This window comes from Ostrinia nubilalis, chromosome 27, assembly GCF_963855985.1.
Source record: "Ostrinia nubilalis chromosome 27, ilOstNubi1.1, whole genome shotgun sequence".
In the NCBI taxonomy this organism is placed as follows: domain Eukaryota; kingdom Metazoa; phylum Arthropoda; class Insecta; order Lepidoptera; family Crambidae; genus Ostrinia; species Ostrinia nubilalis.
The window spans coordinates 5,258,695-5,281,102 of record NC_087114.1 but is presented as its reverse complement, the minus strand read 5'-3'; the positions used below and the strand labels follow the sequence as shown (position 1 = coordinate 5,281,102).

Here is a 22,408-nt window from a genome sequence, read left to right as displayed (position 1 = left end):
CATTCACAGTTAACGATGCAAATGAGGCGAATTTCACATGCGAAACGACTCCGCAGCACTAATTGAGCAATTAAGAAACACTATAAAAATTATACGTAGAGTTTTCAACCCGAAGAAAGTATCGCTCTTGTTAAATAACGGTAATGTTATAACGTTACGTCACACGCGTAACTTAACGCAATAGCCGAGTAGTGCCAAGCCCATTTAAAAAAGTAGTTTATTAAACATCAAACCTGGCATTCCAAAAATAAATCCATGTTTAAATATAGAACACAAAACAATCGACACTCAACACAGCACAACACAGAATTTTTAAACGTAATTCTAATTTTGAAAATGCGCGCCGAAACGTAAGGACCCGCTCACATCGTGATGTTGCAAGCGGGCCATCGGGGGAGCAACTAGGAAATGAGCAGGCTCAGGCACACCAGCGAGCCTACGCACACATCCCCGCCGCCTGTTCATGCACGTATGTCGGCGTTGAGGTGCATACGCTTTGACAGACACATGCTGTGTTTATTTATAGGCCTACACTGACTCCAACACACGTGACTGTGTGCATTTTATTCTTTTTTCGAATTTTCCAAAAAAAATAAAAACTACCAAGAATTCAGTACCGCAAAGGCCAACGGACTGACAACTAAAATTTTTAATCAGAACTCTGACGATTAAAATTGCAGATTAAAAATCTCGTGGGCTATGTAGCGGTTCCAAGAGAAAAATGTTACGCGGCTAAATCACAACAACCGTTATTACATAACAGTCTAGGGGAGGGAGAGGGGGATAGTATGTTGTATGCGTTGGAAAGGGACGAGCGAACGGTAACTGAGATTGTGTAACGCAACACAGGGAAAGCCCGTACTTTCTTTGTACATAGCCACCACTTCTTTGAGTCGAGGTGTTCATGTGTGCGCGTCTTTACATTTTTTGAATTACGAACGAAAGATCGTAAGTGTGCAGGAGTGGTTTTCGAAATAGGACTCTTTTGAAAGATTGCTAGGGCGAAACTTGGACGTTAATGGCTGGCGTTAAAGTTTATTTTTCCGAGAGCCGTTGGCAGCTGGTCTGCTTTTTGACAGGGTTCAATGACACGTGGTTTGGCGCGCACTGCCTACCGATTTTTTCCGACATTTTATGGGCCACGCTGAAAATGTCCACAAAAGATGGTATTTTCGCAGAAGTAAAACTAGGGCATGCGTAGCCGGAGTTTTTAATCGATTTTCCTTGAAACACGAGGACAAAACCCTATTTGACGCCAGTGTTTTCTCGGAGTTGCTTTTTTGTACCTAATGTATCGTTGTTTGTCGAGTAATGAGACGCCGAAAATGGGGACAAACATGATAGGCTATAAATCAGCAATGCGGTACCGCTACTCGGCGACAGATGGCGTTAACTGCATATTTGCGACAGTGATGGATATTGCGTAGAAAATGTTTTTTTTTATTGAATTTATTTAATTAATTTCATAAGATTTATTGCGGACATCCTTTATTAATAACAGAAAATCAATTTTAATAATGGACGCCAAAAACTAAAAATACATTTTGTATCGCATTTTAAGCAAACAGCGGCGTTTTACACAGTCATGATATTAAGTGAACAGCTGATCATGAATTGTATTTCTGTGACCAAACTACGTTTTAATTAATAAACCACTCGAAATTAAGGTATCTTTGTCTTAGAATAGATATATTACAGTGAATCGCCATTGCATCACAGCGCGAAGGAAATGAAATAACAGTCATAATATTTATACAGCCATCTCTTTCTACCGGTAGCGCGTCATCCCCGTCGCACCCGTTAGTTCGCTTATAGCTGAAGCGGAAACGCGGGACGTATATTTATCTCGTTTCTGTCAGTGACGGTTGGTATGTGTCTCTCTCGCTCATGCAAGGTAACGCAGTGCGTTGACCTGTCCTTGTTTTATATGTGTGCAGCCTTGCTTTACTGTTATGTTTGTATGCGTGTACTGATCGTGCATCATTAGGGTCTTTACACACGACATGGTTTTTCTTTTAATTACTATAAACATTTTTTGATCAATGAAGTTGAAATTGCAATGTAGAATGTAGGACGGTTTGGCGGCAATTTAAATAAAAAATACTAAAAAGAAATAAATCAAATTAAATTCTAATAACAGTGTTGAAATTGAATAATTAAATTTATATTCAATTAAGCTTGCATGATAATAGCTTGATTTAATCGCGTAATTATACGTAATTTTGTTAAGTAATTTTAGTTGTCGGGAGATTGTTGTTTTCAGTTACGATTATCAGTCAGTTATGATTGTAGAAATAAATAAAAATATAAATAATGAGGCTGATAAATAATTTTCAGAGATCAGCGGGAGCTACGAAAAAACCTTTGTCTCTTATTAGTAGTCTCTCTCTCTCAAAGTAACCAGAGGCAAAAAAAGGGTTTGGCCTACACTCCCCACGCTGGCCAGACGGGTTGGGGAGGCTTGATGTTCGCATATTTTTTAGTCGCCCCTTACAACATCCACGGGAAGAGTAAAAAAGTAAAAAGTAAAGTATTTTATTTGCCACCTAAATGTTTACAAACAGTCTATTCTTCTGAGTGGTGGTTTATTCTGTTCTGCCTTTTTAGAATAAGCTCGAAAATAACACCAAAAATACTAATCAAAAAAATTAATTACTAAGTTCACTGATGTAATATGCTGTATTTAAAAGTCTTAGTAAATAGGAATGTTTCCTGGGTAAAAATGCAAGAGTTTGAATTAGTCCGTCGGTTAACTTATCAAAAAATACCCGATACAAATTTTTCACTTTTTCAAATTAATGAAAGTTGAAAGAGATCAAAAGAAGAAGCCCGTGACGGCAAGGCGTGCTTAAAAGTGTAGCACTTTGTGACGTGATGACTTCGTAATGACTTGTTTGATTGACAAATAAGAATATAGGTACGTGTCCGATATTTTTTAATAATTTAATTGACGGACAATAAGTTTTTTTTAGAACACTAGCCTATTGTAAAGGCTCGATCGATCACAAACGAAGGCCGATCGTTAGCACGGAATATCATGAATGAATTTGTGTGTTTTCCGAGAACTACTATTATCACTGGGCGTAGTTTTTCCTCGTAAAGTTTTTCTATTAATTGCTAGACTCTACCCTGCAGTTATTCAAACAAATATGGCAGTACAACAAAATAGTTTGTTGCTATGTTTCTAAAAGTTTCAGGATGGAAATAATTGAAAAATCTATGAAAAACGTGTAAAAGCGCTTTTTAAAAGCTTACTTGCAATAAATAAATGCGTTTTATGAGTTTTTGTGTCAATAAAATTTGACCTACTTTTTGACTATTGTCATGTTTATGGTTTCGCTTGAAACTTTTGTTTTTTTTAAGAGTAATTTGTCGATTTGGTCATTTTTGTAATTATCAATAATTGTCATTACAAACCTTTCGATGAAACTGAATGATAATAAATATCATTAACAACAGCTGCAGCATTGTTTAAAAACTCAGCTGTCTCCTTACCTGTAAAAAAATAAAAGACATTTATTAGATTACAAAAATAAATCATTATAAGAAATATTTATATAGGAATAATCTTAAACCTAATTGATTGCCAGAGCGATAGCATTTTTTTTATTTAAAAAGAAAACAGCAATATGAATATCTAAGTAAAGTAGTTAGTTTTTGTCTCTAAAAAATGTTAAAAAGAAATTGTGAAAAGTTGCAAGTTGCCACTTTTCACAGTACCTACGTAACCAGATGTAATATGAACGGAACCTTACACCGCTACGGCTATAAAAAAGTTGCGTCAGAGCCCATAAAAAATGTCTGCACGGCGTCAACGCGTATTACATCACAACTTGTGCATGTGTGCGGCACACCCACACGAGCGTGACGCAAACGTCACACACTCGTAGCCACTCACACATGCACAGGCCTAATCTTTAGCGGAATGCGCCACACTACCTTAATGAGTAGGTACCTTTTAAAAGCGCTGAAAAGGGAAATTCTCGCTTTTGAAGCGCAAAGGCTTTTCTCCGTCGCGGGTTTTTTCTTAATTATTCACTTGTTTTGAAGCTAAGTTTAGTTTGGATCGTGAGGTGTAAATTATTCGAGCTAGGTCAATTAGAGTTATTAAATGCACTCTACATTTGAAGTTCTGGGTAGTGAAGTCGGTTTCTGTGAATAGGCGTGTGCCTTTGAGTCTTTTGTTTTTTGCTTGTGTATTTGGACTACATACTTTAAAACTTTTGAAGGCTACACAAGTACTTTAAAACTCTTTCGAAAAAATAATAAAATGCAACTCTACACTGGCTACTTCTAAATAAAAAGTAAAACTATAGGCTTCTTTTGTTTTTGTATTTGTGTAATTGGACTACATACTTTAAAACTCTTTCGAAAAAAGAATAAAATTTGCAACTCTACACTGGCTTTCAAATAAAAGTAAAAACTGTTTATTTAAAGTTTGCTGCCCGTTTTATTTATTTATTTAAAGACTTTATTGCACACACATCAATGTTCAGTACAAAAAGGCGAGCTTAATGCCATAAGTCATTCTGTACCAGCTGACCTTGAGCAAAACAGAGATATTGATTTTACTTTATTTTTGCTCCGTTGCCCTCTTTCTAAATTACCAAATTCAAAAAATTACCAAAAATTTAATGGTTTTTAGCGAATTAAAAATACGCAATTTCAGCTTCTAGAGTTAGTAGCTTTCTGCTTAAATTTCAGTAAAGAAAAAAGATTTTCTATAAATAAGTTTTTTTTAAGTTTTACTGTTAACATTGCAGCAATCGTTAAACTCTTAGAACGTATGCATTTTAGATTTAATAAATAAACAATTTAATTTATATTCAAGTAATAATAAATAGTAATTTTGTAAATTCAAATACAGTCGTTTATTAATGTTATTAATAAAATACAGCGTAAATACATTAAATTTTAAAGTCATAATTTTAGCCGCGTTATCTGCAACTCTATGAATTTGAATGTTAATTATCTTTATTAATTACTACTATTAAGTATCTACCTACTTTGGAAATCACTAAACATGGGAATAGCTGAGTATTTGACACCATTAACCAACAAGTTCACGGCCAAAACCTAATATGTTAAAATATTTCAGCTTTAAACACTGTAATACTAAATTTCCATTTTTGACTGTAAAGTTTTGCCAATATGTTTTGTGTACTTAGTTCCTATTTCTATCTAAAAATAATCATAAAGATATTTACATAAAAATGTGTGAAAACATATAACAGAGCAATATTATGAGTTGGTAAAAGCTATTTTTTGTTTAATACCGTTTTACCGTTAAATCTAAATATATAAAAGGAGAAACTGACTGACTGACTGACAGATCAACGCACAGCCTAAACGGCTAAACGTAGGCACTTGAAATTTGGAAGGGACGTAGCTTAGGTACCGTAGAGGTGCACTAAGAAAGGAATTCCCGAAATTCCCACGGGAACGGGAATTAGCGGGAAAAATGGGATTCACGCGTACGAAGTCGCGGGCGGCCGCTAGTCATTGACTAAATAGTGTCTTAAATCCTCTTTATTAGCACTTTGACAGCTCATAAAAAAGAAACCATTATAAATAAAAATATTATAATGTAATAATCCACAAAAATATAATTTTAGACGGACTCCTATAAATAAAATTGCAGTCAAACACATTGTAAACGAACGTAGATATGTGAACACGACACTTCCCATCTAATAATACCCTAGCAACGAGTGTCCATTACTGAGAACATAGTATGTTACTATATGTATGTATGATTTATGTAGTGAGCTAAAACTGACCTAGTGCAATACTATTCGCGATTGTATACGCGAATCGAGCGTATCTTTTTAACCAACTTCAAAAAAAGAGGTTCTATGTTCCGTATAGTTTTTTTTACTCAAAATGTATTAGTAGTGACTTATGTCCGTTTTCCCCATTAATCCCTAATTTTTAAGTGACCTCTATAGTGCATTCAGCGTAAGATGGTGATTATGACAGTTCTATTTAGTGAGGCGCTCCTTATAAACCTAATCGATATTTTTTAGAATCGAGAATATTTTCTATAGAAATCTAATCGCCTTTTATTTGTTTGATTTTTAATCTTGATCAAAATTATACAGGGTGACTGGAACTGAACCCGCCATAGCTAATACGCGTATAGAGGAGGTCGTTTGCTAATTATTGAACCTTACTTTCTATGGCTAAAGTTTTATAGTTTAGGAGATATGTCAGTTTTTATACTTTTTTCAGATTTTTCTGAAATTAGACCTAAAAACAGCTTCAATTTTTTTTCTCGCGTGATTTCAACAGTTTTTTTTATTTGATATTAATATCGAATATGTCTTTATTCAAATAAAATAAATTTCTGATCCAGATAATGATTGAATAGCTAGTTACGAGCCGTTAAAGTCTAACAAAAGTACAAACCACGATAAAAAATTCTACTTCGAATTCGATTGAAACAAAAATTAATGGTGATAATGGATTGCCAATAATCTTAAAAATATCTCTAGCATCTCTTCTTTCCAATGATATATCACACGTTGTAATTAGATATTGAAATTTGTCAAAAATTCAAAGTTTATGGAAGAAAATGGAGTAATAATACAAAAATTATCCATACAAAGTTGATTTTGAATTTTTTTTAACTCTTTTCTTCATAATGTGATTATTATTTTTAAATTCATTTTTCAAAAAACACACAAAAATAGTTATGAAAAGGAGTATAGCAGAAAATATGAGATGTTTGAAGAAACTTTGTATGGATTTACTGGACTAAAGGTTTATTCGATATTAGTATCAAATAAAAAAATCGGTTAAAATCATGCGAGAAAAAAAAATTAAGCAGTTTTTAGGTCAAATTTCGGAAAAATCTGAAAAAAGTATAAAAATTGACATAATATCTTCTAAACTATAAAACTTTAGCCATAGAAAGTAAGGTTCAATAATTAGCAAATGACCTCCTCTATACGCGTATTAGCTATGGCGGGTTCAGTTCCAGTCACCCTGTATCTATGAATTTGAACTATCTGGAAATGGAATAAACGTGAATATTCTTAGTGGTACAAAATAAATCACAAAGAATTAAATATATGCATTTTATTCAATAAAACATCAAAATAACAATAACAAACAATACGTGGAGAAATCGCATAAAACAAAACCGTCATCAAAGGCAAACGCACACGTACTGACTTAGCTTTGACCTGCCTGAGATAATAATCGTGATTCGATGGTAAGATGACCACCATGCCGATTACTGATTTATTGCGATTGTTTATGTCCCATCCCTATGAGCAAAAGTTCCGACTAACGCAGAAGCAATTCATTTAATATTTTTTCACAATTTTTTCTAAATAATAAACTAATAAATAATTAGAAATTCTTGTTTAGGTTAATTGAGAAAGATTAGTGATTGATATTTTGGAAGGATGAAAACACACAAAAGTAATTGATTTTTACAACTCAATATTTTTATTCGTAGAAAGTTAGAAACATAAAACGAAACGTTTTATCTGTCTAAATCACCATCATAAGTTGAATGAACTATAGGCAACGCATAACAGGAATTTTGTTTTCATAGGGGTCACTTAAAAATTAGAGATTGATGGTGAAAACGAACATTATTTTCTAGCGCTGCCGCTGCTTCTTCTCAGCACTGGCCCATTTATTTTCCCGAAGCAGTGGTAGAGTTAATACTGGGACGTGTTAAGTGCTTTATAAAAGCCTATTAGCAAAAATAAAATTACTTATGACTTTTTTTTTACTAATTAATATTAAAAAGAGGAAAGATTTGATTGTTTAATATTGAATATGCTCCGAAGCTGCTGGACCAATTTGAAAATTTAATAAAAATTTATAACCAGCCTGTATGGTGCTTGGGTTTTGGCGGTCAAGCTGTAGATCCTGGCTACACAGTAGTTGCAGCGGCGGGAACAAGAGGAAGAAAAAGTTCCAACCAGCCAGTTGTTAAACTTCTTCGTAAAGATTTAAAAACAAAAGCGTTCGATATTCAATGAGGGCTATCGTTTTTATACTTAACAGTTGGCACCCCTGGCGATTGACAGGACCTTACTCTACAGTGCAGTGGCGCCATCTTGATGAGTGCAAATGCGATAGTCCTCCTACCACTTTAGCGCTCACAAGTTGGCGCCACTGTCTTCGCTACTAGCAAGTGACAGGACCTTACTCTACAGTGGCGCTAACTGGTGAGCGCTAAAACGATAGCCCTCATTACACTGATTCCACGATCATTTTTATTGCGCCAAAATTAAAACTGAGTCACGTGCAAGCGCATTTTATGAATCATGTCCTGTAATAAAAAAAGAAACAAAAGTTTGAATCTTTATTTTGGCGTTCTGTTTTCGAAGATTTGAATTTAATAAGTATCTGAATTGTTTCGAATAGGTGATCACTTCAATGAGTGCTATCTTTTTTTTTTACAATTAGCAGTATTGAAGCACTGGCAAAGAAAAAATACAAAAAATACATTTTTGAATGATACAAAATTCCTAAAAGACAAGCATTGGCAAATAACTTATTTTTATCTTAACAAAATCTTTATTTTGTCTCCAATTTATGCGACAACTTTATAGGCAGAAAATGTAATGCAATATCACTAAATCTTCTTTTTCAGGAAAAATGTTTGTGGAAAATTATTTATTTTAATGTAATATAACTCAGTTTGTTTAGATATTACACCAGTAATTTGGCGTCAAATCTATTGAATTTTTATAGGACTCAATTCTGTATTTTTTTTAAATTAATTTAGAAGGATTCTCTTTATCGCTTTCCCGTTGCTTAGATTTTTTTTTAATGTTTTATTAAAACCCGACTGTGCATGTGACTTCGTACGCGTGGATCCCATTTTACCCCCTTAACGATAGAATTTTGCAAAATCCCGTCTTAGTGAGCACTTACGTTCTAAAAGGAACCCCCATGCAAAATTTGCGACTCTTAGCACTTGTAGTTTCTGAGATTTCTTGATGAGTAAGTGAGTCAGTCAGTCAGTGACCTTTCGCTTTTATAGATATGAGACAAAACCTGACTTTGTCCGTGACCGTGTTTTCCCGTTTTCGCTACATTTTTCATTAATACTCCGCTCCGCTTGATTGTAGCGTGATGAAGATGATACTGTTGATATAGCCTTCCTCAATAAATGGCCTATCGACCACAAAAAAACACTCTTCATCTTTAATATTTAGCATTACAAATGGAAAATCCTAGATAAATATCAGTATTATACCAATCTTTGACTGAGACTGAATCGAGTTTTAGATTTGTTCTGTAACGGCTATTTTAGAACGATCAATAGGCCAACTGGACTAAAGTATTTATTTTAGTAACATTGACATTATTCTAGCTAGAATCGGAACCATTTTAAAAACAAATCGAATCAATTGAATTTAAATGGCGGCTAAATACTGTCTCTTTAAGAAACGACACATAAATTGTATCAATCGCGTGTTAACATCAAATATAATTACAAAAAAACATAAATACCTACTGATATTTCTACTTAGTTTCTTTGTTTGGATGTAATTATTTTAAGGTTATTAACCATTTTAAGAGCATTTACTCACTTATTCGATAAGGAATCACTCGTAAATAATAATACTGTTTACTTTGAAATTACAAAGTTTTCAGTTTTCTTACTGCTTCAATATTGTAACAAATTGTAACTAGTCACTCGATTTGATTTATCAATTAGTCGACTCGGTTAACGATTTTATCGATGTTGAAGAGGAGTATAATACGCACGTGAGAAGCGAGCGGCGAACTTCAGCGGCAACGTTCGGCTCGCGAGCGAATACTGATGACCAATGGCTTTATTTCTCTTCGAACCTTAACTTTCTAAGTCAAACTCCTCCTATGTTCTTCTGATTAATTTCGTTGCGGGTCCAATGACAGTTTAACTTTCCCCCGGGACAATCTTGACCTTCACTGGTTGGTTTTTTATTGGCGGTCAAGCTGTAGATCCTGGCTACACAGGAGTTGCAGCGGTGGGAACGAGAGGTGGGAATAGTCCCGTTTTTTATTTCTCTTCATTAGCTCTATCTGATGTGACGTAAGTAGAAGATACTTGAATTTCCCATACCATAGTTAGTTTATCTGCAAATCATTAAAAGGAAAACGACAAAAGGACAATACAATAACACTGCATTAACATACCACAATGTCACTTACGTGGAATTCTATGTAGAGACACGCATGTTCAGCTAAAACGTACCACCTTTTATCTTTATTTACTAGCGGCCGCCCGCGACTTCGTACGCGTGGATCCCGTTTTACCCCCTTCATCTCTCTTACGCGGTTTAGATTTTTTCATACAAATGTTTTTTCTCGCCAACTCCCGTTCCCGTGGGAATTTTGCAATATCCTGTTGTAACTAAGCTTTAAGTTTACTAAGGATGCAGAAGCATGCCGAATTTCAAGCGTCTAACTTAAGCGGTTTAGATTTTTCATACAAAAGGATTTTCCCGCTAATTCCTGTTCCCGTGGGAATTCTTAAGTATACTATAACCTGCCCAGGAGTATGCATAATTATTGTACCAAGTTTAGTTTTTGTTTCTATAAGGAACATACAGACGGACAGACAGACAGACAAAAATTTTACTGATTGCATTTTTGGCATCAGTATCGATCACTAATCACCCCCTGATAGTTATTTTGAAAATATATATCATGTACAGAATTGACCTCTCTACAGATTTATTATAAGTATAGATAGATTACAAAATTATTTGTACACAGAATATCAAAATATTCTTCCCGTGGATGTCGTAAGAGGCGACTAAGGGACAAACATGCGAACATCAGGCCTCCCCAACCCGTCTGGCCAGCGTGGGGAGTGTAGGACAAATCCTCCATTTGCCTCTGGTAAATTGGAGGGTCGTGCTCCTGTAGTGGAGGCTAAATGACCTGATGATGAATTTTTATAATGCTCTACACCTAGGGTTGCCAGGCGTCCGGATAAAGCCGGACATAGTTAGGCTTTTTGATTGCGTGTCCGGCCAAAATAACCGATGTCCGGCCTGTCCGGCTTTTGTTTTTTGTTAGGCTTTTTATTTGGCTGTCGCGCCACAGAATAAGGCACGCACGCATCAGGACGTTAGGCAACCATGATGATAGTACTCACTCGTGAGCTCACTAATTGCACCCCCCCCCCCCCCCCCCCCGTCGCATGTCCGGCTTTTAGGGTAAAATGTCCGGCCAAATGAAGCACATAGTCCGGCTTTTGTATTTTTGGACCTGGCAACCCTATCTACACCAGGGGTTGCCATGATGTTTCATTTAAGATTTCAAGAAGTATGTAAGTGGTAGATCGCCCAGGGTTTCGTTAGTAAACAGTACATCTTATGTCTAATCAAGTTGGCCACCCCCTACTCTACACGGTGCAGTTGGTGTGGTATAAAATAAACAAAAATACAAACAAACCGTCCTTGAAATAAAACTATAGTTTAGTAAATGTGAACAGAATAATGACAGTTTTAAGAATCTCAACAAAACTGAAGACTGTTGAGACACTTTGACGGAGTGATGGATGACAGTCATGACGAAATTATACTAATAATGACGTTACATTGAAGTTATGCCATTAATACTAACTATTTTTTTTATAAAGGTTACTAAAACCTTTGTTTTGTCACCTGTCATCCGCTTTGCACTGGAGGATAGTCCTTAACTTCGAACTCCTCCTATGTCCTTCTGATTGATTAATTTCGTTGCGGGTCCAATGACAGTTTAACTTTCCCCCGGGACAAACTTGACCTTCACTGGTAGGGTTTTTATTGGCGGTCAAGCTGTAGATCCTGGATACACAGGAGTTGCAGCGGTGGGAACGAGAGGTGGAAATATTAGTGCTGTTAATTGCAAAAACATGGGATCATTTTGCCCGTTTTGTGCGCGAGATAGAGTCTTTGTGGGTGAAGCCGCGACATAAGCTAGTACCTACAGTATAAGTTACTATATCTTTTGAAAGTACATTCGTCCTTAGAGCACATATGCTCGGTTAGTGACAAGTACAACATAGCAGCGGCCCTTGGCGTCCATGACGGCAAACCAGCCGAACTGGTATCTTTCGATTACTAATCTTGGTGATTTAATAATGTTTTAGTCCGCTAAATGGTTCCACCTTTTTATTTTTAAGGTAAATTTGGTACACACCTTTTACAATTACAATCCAAGTCACAATAACAAAAAAATCGTTCTATCCCTAAATGATTGCTTGGGATTTTATTGGCGGTCAAGCTGTAGATCCTGGCTACACCAGGAGTTGCAGCGGTGGGAACGAGAGGTGGGAATAGTCCCGTTAGCCCTGAAAAAGTCGTTTTTCAATTTGCTGTAAAATTTGCTTTTCTACCAATGACATTTAATTACTCGAACTGTGACGTCATAGGTCCTATGTGTATGTGTATCCCACTATGTCACAAAATCTATAGAAAAGCCGTGTTCTCACAGATATGTCAAAAATCTATGGAAAAACCATGTTTTGACAGTTTCTAAAAATTTTATTGACTAGTGGTGTAATTTACCTTATTTATAAAAAATGTTTCGCTTTTTCTTATATGGAAACAATAAATACAATTTAATATTGAATAAATAATTAAATAACTATAATTAAAGTCTACAAATGTATCCCCTTGAAATTCGTCAGAAATATTGTTTAAAAACAATAATAATAACGTTTTAAATTAATTGATTCTTAACTAAAAGTTGTTAACTATAATACCGGTCAAGGTTTATTTTTAGTATATAATGTGATTAAATTTATGCCCTTACATTAACGTTAATTGATACATAGTGCGTTATATAATTTTCCAGTTATATCATAATGTATTTGAATACCTGTTTTTGCAGTAATTGGATGCAAATTGCACATTTTCGTAATCAAATTTCGCATAATCAAATTTTAATTATTTGAAGGATAAGTAGCAGAAAGAGAGAGAAGAAAAGTCGACAAAGTCCGAGGTTCAAAGTTCGCCTTATGTAATGTTTTATGTGCATATAAGTTTTAAATAAATAAAATACATAATAAAAATAAAACCGCGGGGTAGCCAATGGGTTATGTGAGACACTCCCTGCCTGAAAGAAGGTAAAATAATTGCGCCATCTTACTTAACAAACGTCAAAAATCTGTCAAACTCTGAATAAACAACATCAACCGGTATTTGTTTACTGTCGTATAAGTAGTTAGTTAGTTACGGTTAAAGTAGGTAGTTACGGTTAAAGTTAGGTGATGCAACTCAGCCTTAAAATAAATAAAAAGTCTATTAAGTGCTTATGTTTAACCATCTTATAATCGCCAAAAGATTTCTGCTATTTTAAATAAACCACTGCTAGATTATAATAAAAACCTAATAAAAATCAAAGTTACAAAGAAAAAGATACATAAATGGCCAATCTTTCATTTAAATGTCACTCTCAACTGTCAGGACAAACCAGTGAAAGATAATATCCTTCATGGAGAAATGCCTTTGCTTATGAGTCATTCGAAATTCGAAAACTTTCTTTTTCTTCTTAACTTTTTCGTTTTTTGAAAGTATCATAAGGTAAAGGTGCAGCATTTAGGTAACATTGACTTGTTATACATAAAAAAAAGTCAGTAATAAACATTAGTTCAAAATATTGTGGATTTTGGTAGTTCTTTTTTCATTTGTTTTGTAATCTTTGACTCGTTCAAAAAGCTTGTTTGAAATAAGAAAAAATCGAAGCCAAAAAGCTAATGTTACACTTTTGGGCAAAGTTACTCAAATTGTAGGAGGTCTTCCTACTATTTTTTGAAGTCGTTAATTTATGCAGAAGTAAAAATAATTAAACTCATCGAAGGCTTAGCGGTTTAGACCGGTTTTAGGTCGTTGGGTCAAATCCGGGATCGAGCATCGTATGTTGGGATTTCCTTGATAATAATGAGAAAGTAATATAGGCCCAGTTGATAAATGATGTGTAGTTTAGACTGAAAATAAAATTGGATTGTAATACCACAGATCTATTGTCACGCCTTTAATTAGCTGTCAAAAAGTCGATTTCCCTGTATTTTTTCTAAAAATAGCAATATTATGACGCCACTTATTTTTTATCTTATTTATTATCATGTATATTTTATTATAGCCTAGTCACTTACTTGTCAACTCAATAGGATATTAACACCAGTAGCACAGAATAAGTAATAGTACAGGTACAGAAGGATTACTCCGCAAGACGATTTAAATAAATGCGAGTCTTGCTACGACGCGATACAGTGGAATTCAGCTCGCACAGCACTACGTACCTACAATTTTATTCACCTACAAGTTTTGTCTCTTTCTATCGCGTGCCTCTGAACTCTTCTTACGCTGTTAGGGTTGCTGTCTAGTGACAAAAAAATTAATCTACTTATTTGTAATGAGGTACGTATGTAGGTAAGTATGCATTCATTATGGAAAACCTTGGGAGAGGCCTTTGTCCAGCAGTGGACGTCATTTGGCTGAAACGAACGAACGCATTCTGAGCAGTAGTCATAGTAGGTTAGGTTCCTATACTATCCTAAGAATTATTGATTACCTACATGGCCAACATACCTTTCAGCATCTTTGGGAAGCGAAAAAAAAAGATAAATCCGGTAGATTTCTTTTCGAATTTAAACACCCGAACGCCGCACAATATTTCTTTCTCTTTATGTCCATTTTTAAATAATACTTCAATCATAGAATTATAATCATACTACAACGCACGCCAGCGTCCTGACGGGCGCGCGCGTGACACTCGACTGATATAATACCCGCCGGCGGGGCGCTTCGCTGTAGGTAATTATCGGATGTACCGCGCGGAGTGAGCCAGGCCTGCCAGTAGTCAATTGACATACTTTTTATTGAGTGTCAAAGGCGACTCATAGATTTTGTATGGCAAGGAGTATTATGACGTCACTGTAGTTTGCGAATTCGATTGACTATAATTTATTTAAAAGCTACTAAAAATCTAATTTTACAGAAAACTGAAAAGTTACCCGTTTTTCAAGGCTCTGCTAGGGCTTGGGTTTTTAAAGAAGTTTTGTCATGGATTTTCTATCAATAAAGTCAAATTAAAAATTATTATTAATGGTGTCAAGTGTCAACTAACTACCCAATTGATTATTATGTAACTGATTTCAGAACGGTGACTTAAATATAACCAGTTTTCAGGGCCAAAATAAAGAGTTTTATGTTGTCAACCGTGTAAAATACCCAATTGATGCAACTGTCAAAACGTAAACACAGAAAATTGGCGCGAAAACTAACCTAACCTGCGAAAAAACGCGCGGTGTAAACGCGTAAAAAAACGAAACAAAAAATCCACAACATTGATAATCACGAGTGCGTACGTCTCGTGTCGAGCTTATACATGTGTGAGTGCATCCGTGTGACCTACTTACGAGCGCGTTCGGCCAACATCGGGCGCACTCGGCGTGTGTCTGGTGGCAACCATCTTTCCTTATGACTCGCCGGCCAGAAAACGTTGACCCCTCTCTAGGGGAACGTCAAAATAAATTGTGTGACGAAGAAATGCAACGGGGCTCAATGTGTTTTGGGCGGTGTGTATTACGTAAAATGCGCGTATCAGTGTTGATAATACTTCCTAACGTAGTAGTTACTTAGTTGATTAAAAGTTATTTTAGTAAGTGATAGCTCAATGAATTTAAGGTTAGGTATTAAGCAATATAAAATCTATCATGCAGACTTTTAAGTAAACCGATGTTTTTGTCTTTATAAATAAAGGTTAACTGTTAAGTCTGTTTAAATACTAATTCCGATAAAAATGTGTAATGAATCAACTCTCATCCTTACATTTTTTTCTTGAATGAGTCAGCTGACAATAATTAAGTGTTATGAAATTGATGCCAGACTCGGTGATATTGTGTAACTTTTTGAATTTATTTTTAAAGGTTTAAGCGAAGGCATACTTTTCATACTGCTTATGTCGAAAGCAAAGGTTTAAAGTTTGAATTTTTTCTATAGAGTTTCAAAAGCGAAGGCATGAAACTTTTTTTTGTCTGAACCAAATCCTTACTAAATCGCATTAAACTATGTTGGCTTATATTGTGGACTCTACATTCCTTTTCAAAAAGTGTGTAGCACTGGTTTTAAACTAAAACCACGAAGTTCATGTCAAATAAGTACATTTATTTTAAACCATGGCATATTTGAATAAATAAAATCTCCATGTAGGTTGAGACATAGAGAGTATTAATGAATATTAATTTTAATGTTACAGTATTTTAGATACTTACTCAAAAGGGTGCAATGGACAAATACGGGGTCTCTTACCCTAACTGGGCCATTTAATAGTAGTAAGAAATCTGTTATTTCTTTCGATTCAATAATACTTTTTTTATATCTATCAATCTATGTATCTAATGTACTAATATTATTTACTGCATCCTACCAAATCAAATCAAATCAAATCCATAATGTTAATAATGTAGAGTCGTCAAAAATGTCCGTCAAATCTCTTCTCCTTCACAATAATAAAGAAATTATTACGACAGCTAATAAAAAAGCATAATATAACATAACACTTACGGACTTCCGCATTCGAATTTCAATTTTTCGTCTCATACACACACATACGCAAAATTGTTATAATACTGGCGACTTTCACCGTGTAGAAAAAAAACGAAAGTTGATTCTTAGATGTTTTCGGCCAGTTCCCATGCTTCTAAGAGGTTTTATAACGTTTTGTAACGCGGTATTTCGTAATTTCTGCTATTTTAAATTTTGAATAAGGAATAAAAAGTTTGATTCGATGACAAGGAAAGTCGGTGACATTCGAAATTTGATTTTAGCGAGGTTTATTATGTCCATTGAAAGTTTTTATTATAATTTTTATCGATTTCATTGTTTGTTTGAATTAAATAGGCTCCGAAACTACTTGATTTGACAAATTCTTCCACCATTAGAATCCTACATTATTTCTGATGAACATAGGCGGTACGAAATTCGCCGGGTCAGCTAGTATGTAGTAAAATAACCTATTATTTTACTATTTATTTAATTCGATTATTTTAAGTCACTGGATTAATAATCAAATAAACTTCCAATCGTCAATTTCAAAATTAAGACTAAGAGATGATTTATTGCCATATTTTACAAATTGCTGAATCGATTTCAATTAAACTTTCTTAACACTTTAAAAACATTACGATTGGAACTTATTTCTTAAGACGATGTTATTATCTAAATAATAAACTAATTAAAACATTAAATAGGCATTTCGTAACTATTATGAGCAATTTTACTTTCATTTCTCATAGTGTGATATAACTAAAGTTATTTAATGTAACACTCCCATTTAATTAAGTATTCTTATATTATCTTAATGTATTCTAACAGTTATTTTATTCGGATCTTTAGATAAAAAAGTTATTAATAAGGTGTTTATTAAGGCAGTAATTTGTGGCGTTTAGTTTATAAATAAACTAGCTTTCTGCCCGCGGCTTCGCCCGCGTGGAATTTTGTCTGTCACAGAAAAACTTTATCGCGCGCGTCCCTGTTTCAAAAACCGGGATAAAAACTATCCTATGTCCATTCCCGGGACTCAAACTATGTCCCTGCCAAATTTCATCGAAATCGGTTGCGAGGTTTAAGGCCGGGTAGCAGAGAAAATGGCGAAAATGAGGTTTTCATTTTTCATTTTTGAGGTACTAAACAGTAAAATTAAAGGCTAAGATTTTTATTGGGCATAGTTGAGAATATTTTCTAGGGCTATTAACGGATGGAAACACGATTTGATGAAGTTGACTCGATAGAATAAATTCCCAAAGTTACCTCTATTCGTTTTCTATTTATGGTTTTATTTTTAAAATAAGCGATTTGAGATTCTAAATCTTTTACTAAACTAAAGTTCAGAAATAACTTGAGGGCTTTTAACGGATGAAATTTTTATATTGCGTCTTATTTAGTTACTATGTTAAAAAATGTGGAAAAAATCGTCCATGACGGCTTGGACAATCTCAATCAGTCGCGCGGTGGCGCTTACGGAGGACGGACGCGTGTCAGTTTTTTGGCCGTGACAGTTCGCGATTTGTCAATATTTTTGACAATGATGACTTTGATGAGTCACAGTATAATAATATCAGTGTTACTGGAGAAAGCTTAAAAAGGACAATGACCAAAAATGTATGGAGTGTGGTCCAAATGTCCACCACTAACGAGACCTATATAGTAAAATAGTCTACTAAATACTGATTCATTATAACCAAACCGGAATCAAAAATATGCTGTCAGTTAAAAGTTATGACTGAATGAAAAGTCTGTTTTTTACCTTTTCATCCGAAAAATGTTCTTGATATCATTCTATCCATTGCACATTTTAGGCTAATCTACGCACGTTATGTCATGTCGTATGTGGCGCGGGGCTATAGATGAATTTTATTAATATTATACTAGCTGTGCCTACGACTTTGTACGCGTAAAATAGTTTGAATAATATTTCCCATTTTTACAACATTTGTCTTAACTGCTCCGCCCCTATTGGTTGTAGGGTGATGTTATTTATCCTAAAACCATCCTTGATAAATGAGCTATCCATAACAAAAAGAATTTTTCAAATCGAACCAGTAGTTCTAAAGTTTAGCGCGTAAACTACTACAATTTTTCAAACAGTCATAACTTTTTACTGACAGCTTATTTTTTTTTCGTCCCATACTGAAAGTTAATCTCTATTTAATGGACTATAAGTCAATATAGGTCTCATTAGTGGTGGACATTTGGACCACTTTTGGTCATTGTCCTTTTTGATAATTAAAAATTATCAATTTTGTCTACCTATTGAAATTTAAATCGTTCGCATCCTTTTAAACGAAGACTCTACTCATGATACATACATTCCTCAAATATGAGACAAAACCAATGAGTTAAAATTACATTTTAATAGTACCTACATACAATCGACTTACACTCTTTAGAAGAGCACACTGACACAAATAAATAATAAAAAATACTGTCTAAGGTCTGTAGCTAAAGGTCTAAGCTGTAAGATAGAAAAATCTTCTAGCCAAAAAGATGGCAGATGCAGAAGATGTCAACGGATTTAAAACTGGAGTTCATATGACTCCTTGTAGACTTGAGTCTCTAGAGCGTCCCTTCCTCCACCATGCGTAAGAATGTTTCAAAAATACTGTCTAAGGTCTGTAGCTAAAGGTCTAAGCTGCAAGATAGAAGAATCTTCTAGCCAAAAAGATGGCAGATGCAGCAGATGTCAACGGATTTAAAACTTGGAGTTCATGTGACTCCTTCTAGACTTGAGTCTCTAGAGCGTCCCTTCCTCCACCATGCGTAAAAGTTGTCCAAAAATACTGTCTGAGGTCTGTAATAAAAGTCTAAACTGCAAAATAGAAGAATCTTTTAGCCAAAATCATGTTTTTTCCAAATAACTTTAAAACTATAATTTGAACGAATTTTGCTATTAGTGGACAAATTTCTGCTCACGATGGACTAATTATCTGCTATACTCTCGACTCTCTAAAGCACAACATTTATAAAAAATTTGCTGCGGTAATGCACTCCAGGTAACCGTGTGTGATGCTTATTGCTCATAGTGATTTTCGATACAGAGCCCCGTACATACGTTATATATAAATTATGGAAAAAACACCCAGACCAATACAAACAAATATGTATGCAATTTTAGTATGATATTTTTATTTATTAATAAACAAAAAGACTGAACAAAATTGATGCGTGTACTGATTAATGTAATTAACCACATGCAAAGCTTTGTGAATTGCAACAACTATAATTTATTATCCAAGCTCTAAATAATCGCTACTACGAGTAACTGATCATAAAATGTTTTTCCAATCGCTCAAGCTCCCGAGGATTTACCGATAGGTCGGGTGACGTAATCTTGAAATTATTTTAGCCGGCGCGGAACTTCCGGAAGGTCGGGTGACGCCACGCCTCTTTGAACCGTGTTTACTTTGGCAGTTATATTCTATATTTATTCGATTCTAAAATATATTCCCAAAAATTTTGAAAGTTGTTTTAATTTGTATCACTTGGATATGATTTGTATTAGAAAGTGCTGTGAGTGTGACGCTTGAACGGAAGGAAGTCAACCTAACCTAACCAACTGCGTATTTCTAAACTGCGTATTTCTATACTGTGTAGCCGCGAGAGCTCTTTGGCGCGCTGTCTTCGGCGAAGAATTGCGCGCGCAGATTTTGACAGCGCGAAATACCTACTTTAACAGAAATACCAAGCCTTAAGCGGGAAAGCGTAACAGACAGACAGACAGACAGAGTTACTTTCGCATTTATAATATTAGTTGGGATGGGATGTAAAGAACTGTCAAACAACATAAATCATCATGGTCACAATAAAGCTAGGTATAATAGGCAGCACATAATTACTAATTTTCCCCAATGGACATCTGAATTTAGGCTGAGTTGCACCACCTAACTTTGACCGTAACTTTAACAATAACCGATGTTTTTTGTATGGAGTTTGGCAAATTTTTGAAGTTTGTCAAAGTTAAAGTAAGATGGTGCAACCCAGCCTTAATGTATATATAGTATGGTTTAGAGTAGGCGCACACCGTTGATTTTTAAGTTGGCCGATAGTTGTGTCCGATTTTAAATTGTATGAATCGGCCAAATCGAATCGGCGTAGTGTGCGCACTCCCATACACATGCCCATACTGATCAACTGCCCGACTAAACTATCGGCCGACGAAAAATCAACGGTGTGCGCCTACACTTAAGGCCGGGTAGCAGAGAAAATGGCGAAAATGAGGTTTTCATTTTTCATTTTTGAGGTACTAAACAGTAAAATTAAAGGCTAAGATTTTTATTGGGCGTAGTTGAGGATATTTTCTAGGGCTATTAACGGATGGAAACACGATTTGATGAAGTTGACTCGATAGAATAAATTCCCAAAGTTACCTCTATTCGTTTTCTATTTATGGTTTTATTTTTAAAATAAGCGATTTGAGATTCTAAATCTTTTACTAAACTAAAGTTCAGAAATAACTTGAGGGCTTTTAACGGATGAAATTTTTATATTGCGTCTTATTTAGTTACAATGTTAAAAAATGTGGAAAAAATCGTCCATGACGGCTTGGACAATCTCAATCAGTCGCGCGGTGGCGCTTACGGAGGACGGACGCGTGTCAGTTTTTTGGCCGTGACAGTTCGCGATTTGTCAATATTTTTGACAATGATGACTTTGATGAGTCACAGTATAATAATATCAGTGTTACTGGAGAAAGCTTAAATTTTTGATAATTAAGAATTATCAATTTTGTCTACCTATTGAAATTTAAATCGTTCGCATCCTTTTAAACGAAGACTCTACTCATGATACATAGTACATTCCTCAAATATGAGACAAAACCAATGAGTTAAAATTTCATTTTAATAGTACCTACATACAATCGTCTTACACTCTTTAGAAGAGCACACTGACACAAATAAATAATAAAAAATACTGTCTAAGGTCTGTAGCTAAAGGTCTAAGCTGTAAGATAGAAGAATCTTCTAGCCAAAAAGATGGCAGATGCAGCAGATGTCAACGGATTTAAAACTGGAGTTCATGTGACTCCTTGTAGACTTGAGTGTCTAGAGCGTCCCTTCCTCCACCATGGGTAAGAATTTTCACAAAAATACTGTTTAAGGTCTGTAGCTAAAGGTCTACGCTGCAAGATGGAAGAGTCTTCTAACCAAAAAGATGGCAGATGCAGCAGATGTCAACGGATTTAAAACTGGAGTTGATGTGACTCCTTGTAGACTTGAGTGTCTAGAGCGTCCCTTCCTCCACCATGCGTAAGAATTTTCACAAAAATACTGTCTAAGGTCTGTAGCTAAAGGTCTACGCTGCAAGATGGAAGAATCTTCTAACCAAAAAGATGGCAGATGCAGCAGATGTCAACGGATTTAAAACTGGAGTTGATGTATGGAACGGTCGCTTTATAATTTGGTCGGCTTATAGAAGAATTCCTGATATTTTTTTGCAGTTCGATAACTTTCTTATAAGTCGTAATATAAAGCTGAAATTAACAGAATAGCTTATTCAAGGAACATTTTAATTTGTCCATTGTATGCCATGTTCCCTTGTTATAAGGGAATCGCGTATTCGGCCACGAAAATAAGACTGTTAAAATAAATTAGATTTCTTGACATCTCTCTTTTGCGCAAAGCCACATCATTTATATTTACTGTGGCTATAAAGGTGTACCAAGGGTACATGCTACACCTTTTTATTCGATTGTAAGAGTACTGGTTTACTCACAAATCCGTTTTATCTGATTTTCGAAATCTTTTAATTACACTGGTGTTTATCATTCAAATCAATGACTAATGTTTGAACTAATTTGGACATATCAAGGTCTATCATTGGTATTTTTTTCAAACTTCTGCGTTGAGCCATTTACGAGATCTGGGACATCACAAAACATTACCCCAGCAAAATTCTAA

At 34.9% G+C, this 22,408-nt stretch overlaps 1 protein-coding gene across 9 annotated transcripts in view; it reads right to left on the bottom strand.

Annotated features, from left to right (window-relative positions):
• The window catches only part of LOC135084997 (probable nuclear hormone receptor HR3), a 177,367-nt gene that overhangs the window by 75,261 nt on the left and 79,698 nt on the right, over nt 1–22,408 (bottom strand). For 4 of the 9 annotated variants that reach the window (XM_063979760.1, XM_063979761.1, XM_063979762.1 and 1 more), the window contains exon 1: nt 234–427. The exons of the other annotated variants lie outside the window; for them this stretch is intronic. The gene's annotated coding sequence lies outside the window, so the exon portion shown is untranslated. Of the gene's footprint in view, nt 1–233; nt 428–22,408 lie in introns of those variants that run through there. 9 annotated transcript variants of the gene reach the window in all.